The 17771-nt window shown below is 36.7% G+C and overlaps 2 long non-coding RNA genes across 4 annotated transcripts in view; one reads left to right on the top strand and one right to left on the bottom strand.

The window, feature by feature from the left end:
* LOC112650102 (uncharacterized) overlaps positions 1-366 on the bottom strand; it is a 38417-nt gene extending 38051 nt beyond the window's left edge. Inside the window, exon 1 of one of the 2 annotated variants that reach the window (XR_003129955.3) lies at positions 112-366. This is a non-coding gene — a long non-coding RNA (uncharacterized LOC112650102). The remainder of the gene's footprint in view (positions 1-111) is intronic. The other variant, XR_003129956.3, reaches the window with a different exon arrangement.
* Positions 1-17771, top strand: part of LOC118350176 (uncharacterized) — a 323534-nt gene that overhangs the window by 224071 nt on the left and 81692 nt on the right. The gene's annotated exons all lie outside the window — the stretch shown is intronic.

Genomic DNA, 17771 nt, shown 5'->3' with positions numbered 1-17771 from the left:
ACTGAATACTGTGGCTGGTGTAGAAGGGTCTGACAAATGGATTATGTATAAGTTCTTTTTTCCCTTAAACTAATCTAACCCTTAGATGCAACTATAGAAGTATATTTATACCTGGAAAATGAGTGATACGTTCTCTTCAGAATGTCTCCTCTGACCTTTGACTCACACTGACACTAGAGGGCAGTGTTCAAGCCCTGGAGGCTCTGTGCTACTGTGCCTGTATGGAACTTGGGAACAGTAGGTGAGGCTGGGGCTTGTCTGCCCAGCGTTCAGCCTCTCTACAGACAGTTGCTCATGTTTGAGGGTCAGCTATCTCAGTGCAATCCTACAAAGAAGTGGAATCACTGGCCTCTGGAATCCATGAAATGTTCCACTAAGGAGTTGTGTGTTTACCACACAATGGAAGTTCTTTATGCAGTTTCAAGTAACTCACCATGAGGTTCTAGATCCTCAGCTCCCTACTGACCAGGACTTTTTACTGTTTTGAGTAAAAAAACAGCCTAGGTTCAGTGTGGGGAGGTGGATGAGGGATGGGCCAAACCTGTGTAGTGGATTTGAGGAGTTTGAGGAAGGCTCACCTAACTCACAGGCATCTCTACCAGAAAGCCCAGAAGTTAATCAGTCAGATTTGCATTTGAACGCCAGATCCCCATGCTTGGTGAGAGACCTTAACAAAAGGTTTAATGTCCCAGAAACTCAGTTTCCTCTTCCATAAAATAGGCTAAAAAGGCTTACCTTTCAGAGTTGGGAAGAGGATTAACGATAATGTATGTAAAGTGTTTAGTATACTACCTACATGTTCAATAAATAGTGGCTTTTAACCCATTTTTCTTACTCCTTTTCTGCGTGTATCAGATCCCTTCTTCGTATTTGGAATGAGCAAAGAGAATATAATAGATTGACTATCTATCCAAAATTCATTTGTTGAAGCCCCAGTAACCAGTGTGTTGGTATTTGCAGGTGGCGCCTTGGAAGGGTTTTTAGAATTAGAGTAGTTCATGAGGGTGGGGCCTTCATGATGGAATTAATATCTTGTAAAAAGAGGAGGAAATACAAGCTCTCTCTTTGTTTCACTCTCTCTCTGACTCTTCCTCATTCCTTCTCTCCTCATCCTCCACAATGTGAGGATGAAGCAAGAAGATGGCAAACAGTCTGCAAACCAAGAAGACCTCTTTATTTGATAAATGAAATACATTTATTTCAGACAATGGGAGTTCATGACTCAGAATGTCTATTTGAATCCCAGCCCTGATACTTACTATGTGTTATCCTAAAGTAATTATTAACCTCTTGAAGTTTTTTTTCTTCATCTCTAAAGTGGGTTTAAGTAATACCTTATGGAGTTATTATGAAAATTGAATAAGAGAATTCACATAAAGTTATTGACAACAATCATAATATTATCAGAGGTTGGTGTTATTACTCGGGGATTTTATGTAATGTGAAAAAGACACTGTTCCCACTCTCGAGGATTTTAATGACCGGAATGAGCTACTTCTTAGCTTAATGAGTGATTCTAGATGCAAGAAGACTGTCATATGGGGGGCTGCATTGTCTGTACTTAATGGTAAAGTGCATGTGTATTTCTAAGTACTTTATCACTATTTGCTGTGCCAGATGTCCTTCTACATCTCATTTATATTCAGCATGCTTTTTCTGATATGAAATCTTTCTTATATATTGCTCTTTTTTTTTCATTTGGCAATCTTAGGTTTGCTATGTAGTAACATGTCAAATAATTTGAAATTTTGTTCTTGGAGTTATCATATCCTACTCATTTCACTAAATACAAATGAAAAAAATGAAAAAAATAAATACAAATGAGAAATTCAAATAGAATTTGGGTTTAGATCAATTAAGTTCTTTTAAATCCTTATTATTTTCAAACACAACAGATGAATAGAAAAAAAGGAAAATACGTTTTATTTTTTTCCTTACTTAAAATTCTAGATTTGGTTACAAAATACATCAGTTAATTGTTGACATGATGATGTAGTATTTTCAGCTGATAAAGTCAAAATAAATTATGCTACTGAATTTATAATTCAAATATTTTGCTATAGTTCTTCATGTGTACATTTTCTTAAAGTGGGAATGTTTATTCAACTTGTTCTATCTGAGGATATTATTTAGTTGCATAGAAATATATATATACTCCCCAGGAATGGACTCAACAGCATCACCTCAAATTTTAGATTCAGAAAGAATTATCTTAACAGTTACAAGATGTGCTCCTTCTGGGTTCATCAGAACTTATTACTCAAGCACAAAAGGTATAAGTAGAAACAATCTCTTCCTCTCCCCCTTTCTTTTCTCTTTTTCTTTTTTTTTCTATCTCTTTCTTTCTTTCTTTCTTTCTTTCTTTCTTTCTTTCTTTCTTTCTTTCTTTCTCTTTCTTTCTTCTTTTTGGAAAGGAAATAATAAAAAGTCTAGAATTCTATTGAGAATCACAAAGAGTCTGGATTATCCTACATAGTATTATACTTACTGTTTCTGCATTGGTTATCTGTCATTTCCTCCTAAAATCCCTGTAAAAGAAGCTTTAAAATTACATTTGTTTCTCAACGTTCAAGAGAAGGAATGCTTATAGTTGTAGTAAAAGAAAATATTTTTAAGATTCTGAGAAAGTCCCTAAACTGAAAGAAATGTATCCACTGAGAGAAAGACATTGTGCTATTACCCGAGGGATTTTACAGGAATGGAAAAGACATTATTCCTGTTCTCAAGGAATTTATGATCTAAAGGAAAATTAAGAAAAGATGTGACTTTCACTGAAAGTCTAGGCTGCACTTTCCTATAGCATTTTCCCTTTGCACCTTTCTGGACAGAGAAGCACTTAAATGTGAATAATAATTATTTTAAAAATTCCCCTCTGGGGGGAATTAGCATTAAGGAAAATATCAAAATATTATTTCAGAGATGAATGGTGAAGTAAAGGATAATGAAGAGTTCAGACTATACCTATTTTATATTCACTATATGAATGCACTAGATGAATCACAGAGGGTTAATATTTGTTTCAAGTCAAGTCCCCGTGTCCACTTTCCCTGAGTCAGAAACATAATCCTCATCCTTGGATACCCAGTATTAATGTTCCTCCCAAACTGATCATATGCTCCATTTCCGTGTGTTGCTTAATTGTTCATCAGCTCCTTTCAGGAAGAGAAAACAGTACATGTTTATGTGTTTATTTATTTGTGATTTTAACTTTAAGTAATCTCTATGTCCAATGTGGGGCTCAAACTTACAGCCCTGAGATCAAGAGTTGCATGATCCACTGACTGAACCAACCAGGTGCCCCAAAGTGTACACATTTAAAAGCTAATAAATTTTATGTGTATTTATTAGTAAGGTTATCTAGATACTGCCTCTTTCGCAGATAAGCTAAAATTACAACACATAGCTGATATAAAATGGAATCTGTCATGTTAATCTTTTTCTTGTTTTGAAATCGTACATGAATTGACTCTGAGAAATTCAATTGACTGGATGAAAGTAAAAGTTTTGAAAGCTTATTTAGACATAAAAAATTGAAGACATAATAGAGGGAAAGAGTTGGAAAATTGGAAATAACATTTTCTGTCTTGCAGCCACCATTCTTCCAACACTTCAGCTTTGTATAAAATTATTTGGGGAGTATTTTAGGATCTCTCTTTTCCTATGTGACCATATTTTGTTATCAATATCAATATAACAATTAAAGGATTTAATTGTTTCTTACCCAATGTGTATAATTTCATGTTTCTTACCCAATGTGTATAATTTCATGTTTCATGTTTCTTACCCAATGTGTATAATGTTTCATGTTTTCATGTTTTAAAATGACTGTAACATTGATGAGAAAATGAATTTAGGTAAGGCTTGATTGGTATAAAGAGGTAGTGTGTTGGAAATCCTAGAATCACTAAGATTTATTGATCTTGTGTCTTCCATTTAACATTGATATCCATAAAGGAAAAATGGCAATGGAATGTTCCTCCCCCTCCCCATCTCCCAGCTTTGTTAAAATGTAATTGGCATACAACATTGTGTAAGTTTAAGGTTTACAAATGCTGATGTATCACAATATGCTCATCACTGTTGCATTAACTAACATCTCCATCACATCACAGGTCACCATTTCTTTTAAAAGAACATTTAAGATTTACTTTCTTAGAATTTTCAAATATACAATAGGTACTGTTAACTAAAATCACAATACTGTGCATTAGTTCCTGAGATCTTATTCATCTCTAACTGCAAGTTTATACCTTTTGAGCAACATTTTTACCTTATCCCCCACCCTTAGCCTGGTAATCACCATTCTACTTTGTATTTCTACCAGTTCAGCATTTTTAGATTCACATATAAGTGATACCATATAGTCTTTTTCTTTCTGTCTGACTTATTTCACTTAGAATTATGCCTATATATATCTCTCTCACATCTCTATGTATATACCACATCTTCTTTATCCGTTCTTCCATTGATGGGCACTTGGATTGTTTTCATATCTTGACTGTTGTGATTAATGCTGCAATAAACATGGGAATACACATATGTCTTTGAAATCTTGATTTCATTTTCTTTGCATATATATCCAGGAGTAGGATTGCTGGTTCATATGGGAGTTACATTTTCAATTTTTTTGAGAAGCCTACATACTTTTTCCATAGTAGCTATAGCAATTTATGTTCGTATCAATATTACATAAAATTTGGCAAAGGGATGTTCTTGTCAGAAGAACTCTTCTGCCGTCTTAGGTAGACTATTTTCTAGAAATTCATCTCACTTTCTGCCTCTGGCAGAGCAACTGCAATGAAAATCATAGGTGCCCTTTGTCTATACCTTATGGGAATTTCAAACCTAGAACATCTCCTAAGCTGTTGGTTCTCTCCTTTTGCGCCCTCTAGACTAATCTAGCTCTCCACTGTCAAAAATGTGCCCATATCTGTGAAATAGTGGTATTGGAGACAGAGTGGATGGCATGCTAGTGAAGAGACAGTAGGAGTGTCAGTAAAAGAATATAAAGCAAGAAGCGTGGGTTTTCAGAGTCCATAGGCTAACTGGTTTGTGCTCCAATCATAGCTCCATTGTATTTCATCATGCAGTTTAGAAAAAATTTTTTAAAGATATTTATTTGAGAGAAAGAGCACAAGTAGGGGGTGGGGCAAAGGGAGAGAGAAAAGCAGACTCTTCACTGAGCAGGAAGCCTGATGCAGGGCTCCAGCCCAAGACTCAGATTATGACCTGAGCTGAAGGCCTGACCTGAGCCTAAGGCAGACGCTTAACCGACTGAGTCACTCAGGACCCCAATCATGCAGGGTTTTTTTATTTTTAAAGATTTTATTTATTTATTCATGGGACACACACACACACACACACACAGAGATAGAGAGAGAGAGGCAGAGACATAGGCAGAGGGAGAAGCAGGCTCCATATAGGGAGCCCAACGTGGGACTCAATCCCAGGTCTCCAGGATCATGCCCTGGGCTGAAGGCAGCTCTAAACCACTGAGCCACCTGGGCGGCCCTGCAGGTTTTGATAGTTTGAAAAACTTTCCAGGTTTTTAGCAGAATGTCCCAATCTTGATTACTGTTACAGAGCTGTTGTAATCTTGATCTTACAAGAGAAAAGATTGTCATCTTCTATTTACCTGTAATTTTTTTCATTCTATATAATGATTCCAGGGTAATAATAATTACTATGAGCCTCACAGGGGATATTTTAATAATTAAAGTGATAATATCCTGAGAAATAATATATATACAAAACAAAGTGAGTAAAGTAAGATGTATTTAATGAATAATTTAATGCAACTGATCCCACTGTCCTTGCAAAACAAATAAGATGAAGGGAACTTTATTATTTTTAAGTGTTTTCTCTTGAAAGTCACTAGAGTATTATCTTCAATAAAAAAAAAAAAAAGAGAAATGAGGTACCATTCTCTGTCCCCAGAGCTATAATACTCCCTTTTGCTTTGAAATCATGAAAGTTGTATTTCAATATAGAATTCAGATGATAGCTTAGTTTTTTCTTTTTAAGATTTATTCATGTATTTATGTATTTAGTATGTATGTATGTATTTATTTATTTATTCCTAAGAGACAGAGAGAGAGGCAGAGACATAGGCAGAGGGAGAAGCAGGCTCCATGCAGGGAGCCCCATATAGGACCCAACCCCAGGACCCCGGGATCATCACCTGAGCCAAAGGCAGACCACCCAGGTGACCTGATAGCTGGGTTCTTAAAGATAATATCACTGAATAGGGAAGTTGTAATGTAATTTGTGGGCAGAATTTTTTTCCTAAGACTATTCCCTATTGAGAAGTTCCAATTGTGAAGTAGGTTTTTTTTTTTCTATTATGAATGGATGTAATTTTATGTGTGCACAAACACTCCTGCACATGTGTACATGTGTGTGCATATATGTGTACCTAGCATATAGGTGTGCTCTGCCCTCATATTGCCCATGCATCCTGCATGCTGAACCTCTTAAGTAATTTAGATTCAGATTCATCTAAAGGGAGTAGAAGACCCAGGATCTCCAGGCATTGGAATAAAGAGGTTTCCATTTCTCTCATCTCTGTCAGTCAGTCTTGGTTTTATTGTTGCAAGAGCTAAACTATCTGATATGCTTCAGAGGGTCTCACTGGGCATGTCTTCAATCGTATTCTTCCATAATGGTCACCAAGTCAAGCCTATGGTGCCACCAGACTTTACTGAAGGTTTTCAAAATGTATTAGTTAGGGTATAGGTTTTGTTGTGTATAAGAGAGACTCACATTAACAGTGTCCTAAATATTACAAAAGTTTATTTCACTCTCTTTGTAATAAACTGGAGGCTGATGACCTGAGTGTGTTATGTTGATTTTGCTTCAAAGTTATCCAGGGGCCAGGTTTCCTTCTATCTTCTGACTCCACCATCCATTAAATGTTAGTTTTATTGTCATGCTTGAAGATAACTCACTATAACATCCACATCCTGGGTATCAGGATTGAGGAAGAGAGGAGGAATGAGCTATCTTCCTTCTCTTTAAAGGTACATCCTCAAAGTACACATATTACTTTTCTTAAATTTCATTGGCTAAAAATTAGGCCTATGCCCATAACTGGCTGCAAGTATAACTGGGAAATATTTCTTCTGGGTGGCCCCATACTAAGTTAAAAACTAGAGTTCTGTTTTATCCGACAACAGGAAAATACAAATTCTTCTCAAGTGCGTACAGAACATTCTCCAAGTTAGATCATATGTTAGGCCACAAAACAAGTCATAACAAATTCAAGAAGGTTGAAATCATACCAATTATATTTTTTAACCACAATGGTATGAAACTAGAAATCAAAAACAGGAGGAAAAGTGGAAAATATGTGGGAATTTAAAAAACACACTCCTGAACAACAATGGGTCAGAGAAGAAATCAAAAGAGAAATAAAAACATATTTTGAAACAAATGAAAATGGAAACAAAACATACCAAAACTAATGGGATACAGCAAAAACAGTTCAAAGAGGGAAGTTTATAGTGATAAATGCCTATATTAAGAAAAAGAGAAAGATCTTAATTAGACAACCTAACTTTACACCTCAAGGAACTAGAAAAAGAATAATTAAACAAAGCCCAAAGTTAGCAGAGAGAAGGTGATAGTAAAGATTAGGGCCAAAACAGATGAAATACAGAATAAGAAAATAATAGAAAAGATCAACAAAACTATATTGGTTTTCGAAGAGATTAATAAAATTGATAAAATTTTAACTAGACTTTCTGAGAAAAAAAGAAAGAAGACTCAAAATTATAAATGAAAGAGGAGATGATACAGCTGAAATCAGAGAAATACTAAGAATCTTGAGACTACTATGAACAATTACACTCCAATAAATTGGACAACTTAGAAGAAATGCAAATCAAAACAAGAATGAGATACCATCTCTCATCTGTTAGAATAGCTAACAGATATTAGACAAGCTAATAGCTTGTCTCTTGATCAAGAGACAAGAGATAAAAAAATGTTGGGAAGGATTTGGAAAAAAGGGAACCTTTGTGCACTATTGGTGGGCATGTAACTGGTGCAGCCACTGTGGAAAACAGTGTGGAGTTTCCTGAAAAAATTACAAATGGAGCTACTATTTAGCAACCCAATTTTGGGTATATCTCCAAAGGACATTGAAATGAGGATCTTAAAGAGATATCTGCACTCTTGTGTTCATTGTAGCATTGTTGACATGCTAGTGAAGATAAGAAACAATACAAGTGCCCATCAACAGAAGAATGGATAAAGCTGTGGTATATATACGTATGTGTACACACACACCACACACACATACACAACCACAGAGAGATATTATTCAGCCTTTAAAAAGAAGGAAATCTTGCCATTGTGACAACATGGATGGACCTTGAGGGTATTTGCTAAGAGAAATGAGACAGGAAAAAAATACTGTATATTTTCCCTTACATATGGAATCTAAAAAAATCCAAAGTCATAGAAACAGAGAGTAGAGTGGTGGGTACCAGGGACTGGGGAATGGTGGAAATGGGGAGATGTTGGTAAAGGGTACAAATGTCCAGTTATAAGAAGAATAAGTTCTCAGGATATAGCATACAGCCTGGTGACGATAGTTAAAAATATGGTATTGTATACTTGAAAGTTGCCAGAAGAGTAGATCTTAAATATTCTTACCATAACAACAATAACCAAAAGGTGATTATGTGAGGTAAAGGATGTGTTAACTCACCTTGTTGTAAACATTTCACAAGGTATACACATATAAAGTTATCACATTGTACACCTTAAAGATATATGTTATTTGCCAATTATATCTCAATAAAGCTAGAAAAGAGCACAGTTGAGAAAGTAATGTGAAAAATTAATATTAGTAGTGCTGAGTCTTGACTTTCCTTATAGTGTTCCATGTAGCAGGACATTCTCTTGGTCTTTTATTCCAGCTTTGGCATCCAACCATTTTGCAGGAACTCATGTTCTTCTCATCTGTCCTCAGCTTTGCATCTTTTTCTTTGAAACTTTGCAGAGTTTTCTTTTCATGTAATTGGGATGCATTTATCTATCTCTGTACCCAATGCTAGAACAATGGCTTCAAATTCAACTGTTAGAGAGACCAAACTGGTAAATGAAAGAAGTGAAGTGGGCCAGGTGTGAGGTAGAAGGAAGTGGTGGGGACTGTGGCTGATAAGGGGGTACACACCCCATCTATGGGGAAAAAGAACCTGCTCACTTCAGGAATAGTGACATTCCAGAACACAGCCAAGGTGAGGCCACATCTCCTGGCTTTTACAGAGGAGCTGAAAGTTTGGATTTTTTAGGTTGATTTTCTTTATATTTTAAGTGTTAGCAAGTGATTCATATTTTTTCCAAAACAGTATGACAGCCAAGAGTGAACTTTTGCTGGCTGCCCTGGGCAGCTGTTTTACAGACTTGGCTTTAGAACATCTCAGCATTACCCGAGGGGGCTGAGCTTCAAAACTGTCCAATTTGGGCATTCTCCTAATGAAGGGTTTTCTCTCACTTAGTAACTGTTGCCATATGCTTCCCACGGGTATAATAGTGCCCCGATTTTGCAGTGTACTTGATAGTTTCCTAAGAGCTTTTGCACATAATTGCTTATTAACCTTTAACAATAACCCTGAGATTTGGCAGAGCTAACATTGTCTTTACTTGAAAGATGAGGAAACTGAAACTAGGCAGGTTGAAATGCCTTGCCTAAATATTAGAATAAAAACAGGCAGAGCTGTATCAAGGATTCATGGCTTCTGACACCCTGCTCAGGACACTTATTCACTTCAGTCTTTTGAGAACTGCGAATAGTTTAAATATATAATATGTTGTGAAATCTCAGCTCTCAAGCCCTCAAGAAGTACTTGAAAATCATTAAAAACTCACTTCAGTTTCCTGGGAAGTAAGCATTATTGTGCTCTTTTATAAAAGGAAGAAAGGGACTCAGGTTCACTCATTGTGGGAATGTTGTCAGTTTCAAATTGTATTTCTTGTCTTTGTATTTCCCAGTTTGATACTCCACTGACTAGAATTTTATATGATTATTGTTATTCTCTGCTGTGATGCTAAATGTAGCATTTTCCTTGACAGGAGAAATCATTTAAAGCGTATAGTGAATGTTTAGTGCATAGTAACAATTGTCAATGAACCAGAGAAGATAAATTAAGACTCGTCTTCGTGTGTGATAATTATGAGAGGGATGCACAATCTATCACAGATAAGGAGAATATTCATAAGAATTTTAAAATGAAATTAATGCACGTGTATGGTAAAAATAAACAAAAAACCCAAGGGATGCAGAAGAGATGTGGTCTGAGTTCTTCTTGTCAGTTGAGGCTAATGTAAGGGCCTCTGGGAAGGTAGTTTCTTATTTTATTAAATTTCAAGCGTTCAATAATTTATCAGTTGTGTATAACACCCAGTGCTCATCACATCACATGTGTTCCTTAATGCCCATCACCAAATTATCCCATACCCCACGCACCCCCTGTTCAGCAACCCTCAGTTTGTTTCCTACAGTTAAGAGTCTCTCATGGTTATTCTTCCTCTCTGATGACTTCCCATTCAGTTTTCTCTGCCTTACCCTGTTATCTTCTGTACTGTTTCTTGTATTCTGCATATAAGTGAAACCATATGATAATTGTCTTTCTCTGATTGAGTTATTTCACTTAGCATAATTCCTCCACTTCCATCCACATCAATGAAAATGGTAAGCACTCATCCTTTCTGATGGCTGAGTAGTACTCCATTGTATATACGACAGCTTCCTTATTTATTCATCTGTCGATGGACATCTCAGCTCTTTCCATAGTTTGGCTACTGTGGACATTGCTGCTTTGAAGCAGCAGGTGCAGGTGCCCTTTTGGGTCACTACATTTGTACCTTTGGGGTAAATACCTAGTCAATTGCTGGGTCAGAGGGTAGCTCTATTTTTAGCTTCTTAAGGAACCTCCATACTGTTTTCCAGAGTGGCTGCACCAGCTTGCATTCCCACCAACAGTGCAAGAGGGTTCCCCTTTCTCTGTATTCTTGCCAACATTTGTTGTTTCCTGTCTTGTTCATTTTAGACACTCTGACTGTATGAGGTAGGTCTCATTGTAGTTTTGATTTGTATTTCCCTGATGCCAAGTGATGGAGAGCATTTTTTCATGTGTCTGTTGGCCATGTGTATGTCTTCTTTGGAGAAATGTCTGTTCATGTCTTCTGCCCATTTCTTGACTAGATTATTTATTTTTTGGGTGTTGAGTTTGATAAGTTCTTTATAGATTTTGGATCCTAGCCCTTTATCTAATACATAATTTGCAAATATCTTCTCCCATTCCATTGGTTTCCTTTTAGTTTTGTTGATGTTTCCTTTGCGGTGCAGAAGTTTTTAACCTCGATGACATCCTAATAGTTCATTTTTGCTTTTGTTTCCCTTGCTTCTGGAGATGTGTCTAGCAAGAAGTTGCTGCGGCCAATGTCACAGAGGTGGCTGCCTGTGTTCTCCTCCAGGATTTTGATGGATTCTTGTCTCACATTTAGATCTTTCATTCATTTTGAGTCTATCTTTGTGTATGGTGTAAGAGTAGGCACGTGGCTGTCCAGTTTTCCCAGCACCATTTATTGAAGAGACTGTCTTTTTTCCATTGGATATTTTTTCCTGCTTTATCAAAGATGAGTTGAACTTAGAGTTGAGGGTCCATTTCTGGGTTCTCTATTCTGTTCCACTGATCTATGTGTCTGTTTTTGTTCTAGTACCAGTCTGTCTTGATGATTACAACTTTGTAATACAGCTTGAAGTCTGGCAGTGTGATGCCACCAGGTTTGGTTTTCTTTTTCAACATTCCTCTAGCTATTTGGGGTCTTTTCTGGTTCCGTATAAATTTTAGGATTATTTTTCCAGCTCCATGAGAAATGTCAATGGTATTTTGATAGGAATTTTATTGAATGTGGAGATGGCTCTGGGTAGCATAGACATTTTAACAATATTTATTCTTCTAATACATGAGCATGGAATGCTTTCCCATTTCTTTGTGTTTTCCTCAATGTATTTCATAAGTGTTCTCTGGTTTTTAGAGTATGGATCCTTTGCCTCTTTGGTTAGGTTTATTCCTAGGTATGTTAGGGTTTTTGGTGCAATTGTAAATGGAATCAACTCCTTAATTTCTCTTTCTTCTGTCTCATTGTTAGTGTATAGAAATGCCACTGATTTCTGTGCATTAATTTTATATCCTACCACATTGCTGAATTGCTGTATGAGTTCTAGCAATTTTGAAGTGGAGACTTTTGGGTTTTCAACAAAAAGTATCATGTCATCTACGAAGAGTAAGAGTTTGACTTTTTCTTTGGCAATTTGAATGCCTTTTATTTCTTTTTGTCATTTGATTGCTAGAGCTAGGACTTCTAGAACTATGTTGAACAACAGTGGTGAGCGTGGGCATCCCTGTCATGTTCCTGTCAGTACTGTTTCTTCCTGTAATTTTAACCAATTGTGTTTTGTATTTCCTCCACTTTGAAGGACTTGAGATTATATTTACTGCATTTCTATGTTACATCTAGGATTTCTTGGATTTCCTATTTTCCCTTTCTTGATTTTGACTGAGTTTGCTTGTTTTGGTATGTTCTCGAGTAACTCAGAAACAGTCTTGGCAAGAATTCTTATGAGTCTTATTTCACTCATATTTGATTGATTATATAGCTTGTCTGGAAATCTAGTTCAAAATAATTTTCCTCAGGTCTTCTAGCATAAAGTTTTCTAAGTGAGAAGTCTAACGTCACCCTACTTTTTTGTTTTTTTTGTTTTTTGGGTTTTTTGTATGCAATCTTCTCCCAGCCTCTACCATGGAAACTTTTAGGATCTTCTATTTCTTTACCTCTGTATTTCTGAACGTTTAAAACAAAACATCTTCCAATTCATTGCCCAAGAGCTGCTTTTTATAATAGGATATTTGTTCATGAAACCATTTTTTAATCTTTGCTTGAAAACTTCCTTTTATACCAGCCAGAATCCACCATGGTTGGGATCCTCTGTGCTCCTCATTTAAATACCACATTACAAATGATAGAGTACTGAGGGGATTTCTGGGCGTGGCACGGCGAACTCTTAGCAGTCCTATTTTTGATGGTTACCATTGGGATGGTTTTGGTCAATTGAAGGCTAGATGACTTTTATCCTTGAACTAGTTCTTTCCTGAGTACTTTAACTCCACATGGATATTACAGTGCCATGCTGGCGAAGACCTGTCAAAGACAAGCACAGCTTTACAGTGTCAACCCGCAGAATGAACCTCCACCTTTACCCAGGCTGCAAGAGCTGGAGCCAACCTGTTGTCCATCCTTCTGTGTATAGGCAGGCTTCAAATGTACCATAATTTCCCTAGTCAGCTTATTTGATCTTTTTAGAGAAGATCTCTTTAACATATTTGCCTGGACTGCAAATTACCACCATGGGTTGCTGTTGCTCTGCATATGGGGAGGGAAGGAAAATTGTGTAGGTTTTACTTCTTTACCTGTTTTAATTCCTTCTTCTAAGCCTACTTCTGAGCCTGGAGCCTCTAGAGGGAAGCAAGAAGGCCTAACGTACCTAGGTACATTCCACACTTCTTTCACTTTCAGCATGCTTTTCCCCCAATTGTGTCTTCCAGAAATTTGTGAACTCTCTAACAGACTCTGGTCCTCCTCCCAAACTAATCCTCTCCACTTGCAGGGTTTAATTCCCTCTTATATTCCCTTGAGATTGTTTTTTCTGGCATCTTCTTAGGAAGCTGAAGTAATGTCTATTTTTATTTTTGTTTTCATTTCCTAATACAAACTGAAACCCTTTCTTCCCCACATGCAATTTTACCTTGGAAGATACTGACTTCATGTGCATTTTCCTTGCTGTCTTGATAATAGAGATATTGGTACTCGCTCTTGAGAGGGAAATAGATGTGATGCTTATGAAAATAACCAGCACCTTTTTTAATTGTTTCTTTTTTCATGCAAATGGTAACAAAATACTTTTCACCCCTCCTTCAAAAGATTTGATATCCTTGTAGTGCATGGGAAAATTTTTGACTTATGAGCTCAGTGCAAAAGGAGAGAAAAATGTAAAATTAAATGGTAATGTTTTACAAAAGTTATTGTTATGTGGTGAGCCTGTTTTTCTGTCAGCTGGGAGTCTTGTGTAGATAATAAATCCCCATCAGTGATTTAGCATGTATAAAACACATCAATCCTTTTTATTATATTTTGTGAGCCTTGACATTTATGATAATTTCCCCATATCTACTTAAAACTCTTTCTCTTATGATTGCATTATTAAAGTGGATTTTTTGCCCTTGTTGGCTTATCTCATTAGCATGTGTTTATCATATATTTTCAGGGTAATTACCATTTTGGAATAATGCACGCAACATTAAATGGATTCCCTAGTTTTAAAAGGTGTCAAGATAAAGGCAGCAGCTTTCACCCCTCCCGTCTCTAATCCCCATTCCCTTGAAAGACTACAAAAGACATTTTGATTTCTTGTCACTTGGGTCAATTGGATAATGGCAAGGATAATATGCCCCCCTACTGTGTGTCCACAGTTGATCCTGATAGGAAAAAGAAATGATGGGAACATATTTCTATGGTATTCTCATTTTCAATGCCTCTGTGGTCCATCAATCAGGGTCCTGATTTCTGGACTTAAGAATGGACAGTATCCTAATTGGTATTGGTATGCGAGGGGAAAATCTCATGTATTTTTTTTTTTTTTTTATCCCCTCTGAGTCAGAATGACAGTTTGATGTGAAAGTACAATTTAGGGGGAGGATGATTTTTGAGTTTCTAATTATTAACTAAAGTGATAAGATATATTTCTATTTGGTCAGTGTCCAAATAATTAAAACGGCTCCACCTTTCTCTATCCATAAACTTATATATACGAAGCAGGAGCTTACCCTATCTGCCACTATCATGAGAGAGATCACTGGAAGTTGTTGACATACCTTCTGAATTGAACACTCTAGGTATTTTACCATCATATTTATACTGCATAGCACTAAATTATTTGAGGTCTGTTATCAATTTGTGGCATTCTTGTAATGAGTCAGAACTAAATTTTAATGCCTTCTCTTTGTTCCTTCTTTATAGTGTTTTTGGTTTTGTTTTGTTTTGTTTTTTTGTCATTACTTGTTTTTGTTCCATAAGAAATCTTGGATTAGTTTATTAAGTGACATAAATTATAAAGAATAATTTCAGCATGTAACATTGATTCAAATTATAATGCTGTGGGAGGCAGAGCATTTGAAGAACAAAATAATGATCTATCCAGACATAAGGATGAGAATATCTTCAATTTAAAATGTTAGACTTGTTGCTTTGATAATATTCAATAAATTTATTTATCATGATATTTTTAATTCTTGCAGAAGTCCAAGCATTTGTGAAATTTTATAATTTAGGGCGGTCTGCAAAGCAAGATACAAAGAGTGAGAGTGGCAGACTAATATTCATTTGACAAGTTTCTATTGAAGGCCTAACCTGGTCTCTACTCTGATAGGTACTGGAAACATAAAGGCAAACATTAGATCCTGCTTCCAAAAACTTACAGTTCAGTGGAGCCGACAGATGAAGTAGAAGTTGGAAAATGAGGAAGAATAACCACAACATGTAAATGAAATTAAGAAACCAAACAATGTTTAATACCTAGAAAGTAGTGATGGTGTAAGCTGATTTTTAAATAGAGTGATCCGCAAAAGACTGTAAAGAAATTGATTGAAGTTGAGATATGAAGATTGGGAAGTAGTTAGCTAGGTGAGAGGCAAATGCAAAGGTGAGGAGGAGGCAGTGTTGAGTTTGAAAATTTAGTGGACTTCTCAGAAGCTGTTTTGGCTAGTACACATAGGCAAAGAGGGATTAAAGAACAGGATAAGATCACAGTAGAGGGTAGGGAATACATGACACAGGATTTTGAGAGGCTGAATATACAAGTGGACAATGGCCAGATCATATATAAAAATAGAACCTCGACTCTACAACCAATCCCTTATCTACAATAAATACCCCAGGAAGCCAGCCTTCTACAAATCAGACTTGCAGAAAGCCAGATTGGTATCTCTAGAGACAATCCCAGAAGCTAAATGATAACTTCTGTAAGAATTTGCCCCACATGGCCAGGACTTGATTAATACCTGGCAGCTTACCTAATTTTTGTTCTTACTTCCAATTTAGGATGAACCAGAGAAAGCCAAACATGTACCCCAAACCAATTAAACAAGATGCCTCCCTTCTAGTTAGATTGCCTGTGGTGCCCCCATGCCCACAGTCTGCAATAAGGCTTTTTCCATTATAAAGCTTTCCCACTCCTCTGCCAGTTTGAGTCTCTACCAAAATACAAGTGATGGTGACTGACTCCCTTGCAAGCCCAGAATAAGTAGCCCTATTTTTCTCATAGGGGTGGTCGGTCTTTTTGATGTCCACACTTGAGTTGTGAGAGTAAGGAATTTGAAGTTTGTTCTAAGTGCAGTGGGAAACCCTGGAAAGATTTTAAGCAGGGGAGTGCCATGATCTGAATGACATCTTGCACTCGTTGGTGCAGGTGTGTGCAGGACAGATTGTACTGGGGTAATAGAAGAAGTAGAGAGACACAATACGAGGTTATTATGGTGGTTTGGGTAAGAGAAGATGTGGTGAAGGCTGATGGCAACAGTAGAAATGGATAAAATTGACTAAGGTATACATATTTGAGGAGCAAATGATGATATAAATGAAAAAATGAAAAAAAAACCCAGATGATTATCTGTTTATAGAAACAGAAAGTAAACAATTGGGGTGCTTGGTGGCTCAGCGGTTAAGTGTCTGCCTTCAGCTCAGGTCATGATTCCAGGGTCCTGGGATGGAACCTTTATTGGGGCTCTCTGCTCAGTGGGGAGTCTGCTTCTCCATCTCCCTTTGCCCCTTCCCCCACTGGTGTTCTTGCTCTCTCTCTAAAATAAATAATTAAAATCTTTAAAAAATAAAAAGAAAGTGAACAATTTGATGAGTCACTTCTTGGGAGTTTGACTAGGTTTGTATCAATTTCAGGTGGCTACAGTTAGAAAGTGCTGGGTATCTAGTATTTGTGAGTCCTGTGGTATCTGAAATAATTGGAATTTCAGGAAATTCATACTTATAGGTCTGATCAGGTTTCTACTCACTGTTTGTGTTCATTGTTCTGGTTCCTTGCTTGACTCCACTGCTATTTCTGACCTTCTCTCTAGTCCTATTGTGCTGCTAAGCCCCAGATGGTCCAGATAACCTAGAGCAATTCACAGACAGCATCGTAATTTGGTATTTCAGCAAAGAAATATGCCCACTGGCTCTGCTTCTGGGGAGCCAGTCATACATGTTTGTGTGTTTTTCAAGTGTCCTTGATAAATACCAGTAAGAAAACACTAATGAAGAGACAAACTCTCAAACCTATTTCCTCTGCCAAAGGTTAAAAAAAAAAAAAATCTACTTTGAAGCCTGCTTGAAACCTGAAAGCCAGGAGGATTTTCATCAGCATTTCTGCTTTGTCTTTCATTTCCTAGGAACTAAATGCTGCAGTTTATTTGGCCCAATTGATGTGGGAAGGAAGATTCAGAATGGGAATAAGTGTGTAAAGAGGCAACAGGAAATGTCAGGGGAAATATCAGATAATATTTTATTGCTTAAAGAATTCATTCAACAAATCCTGTGCTGAGCTTATGTGTCAAGAACTGATCTTGGCACTGGGGATATATAGTGGTAAATAAGATAGGCTCAATTCCTAATCTTGTGGCATTTACATACTAACAAATCTATAAACAACATGA

Source organism: Canis lupus, chromosome 11, assembly GCF_003254725.2.
Source record: "Canis lupus dingo isolate Sandy chromosome 11, ASM325472v2, whole genome shotgun sequence".
Classification (NCBI taxonomy): Eukaryota; Metazoa; Chordata; class Mammalia; order Carnivora; family Canidae; genus Canis; species Canis lupus.
Note: the sequence above shows the minus strand (reverse complement) of the source record. Positions and strands in the feature narration are given on the sequence as shown.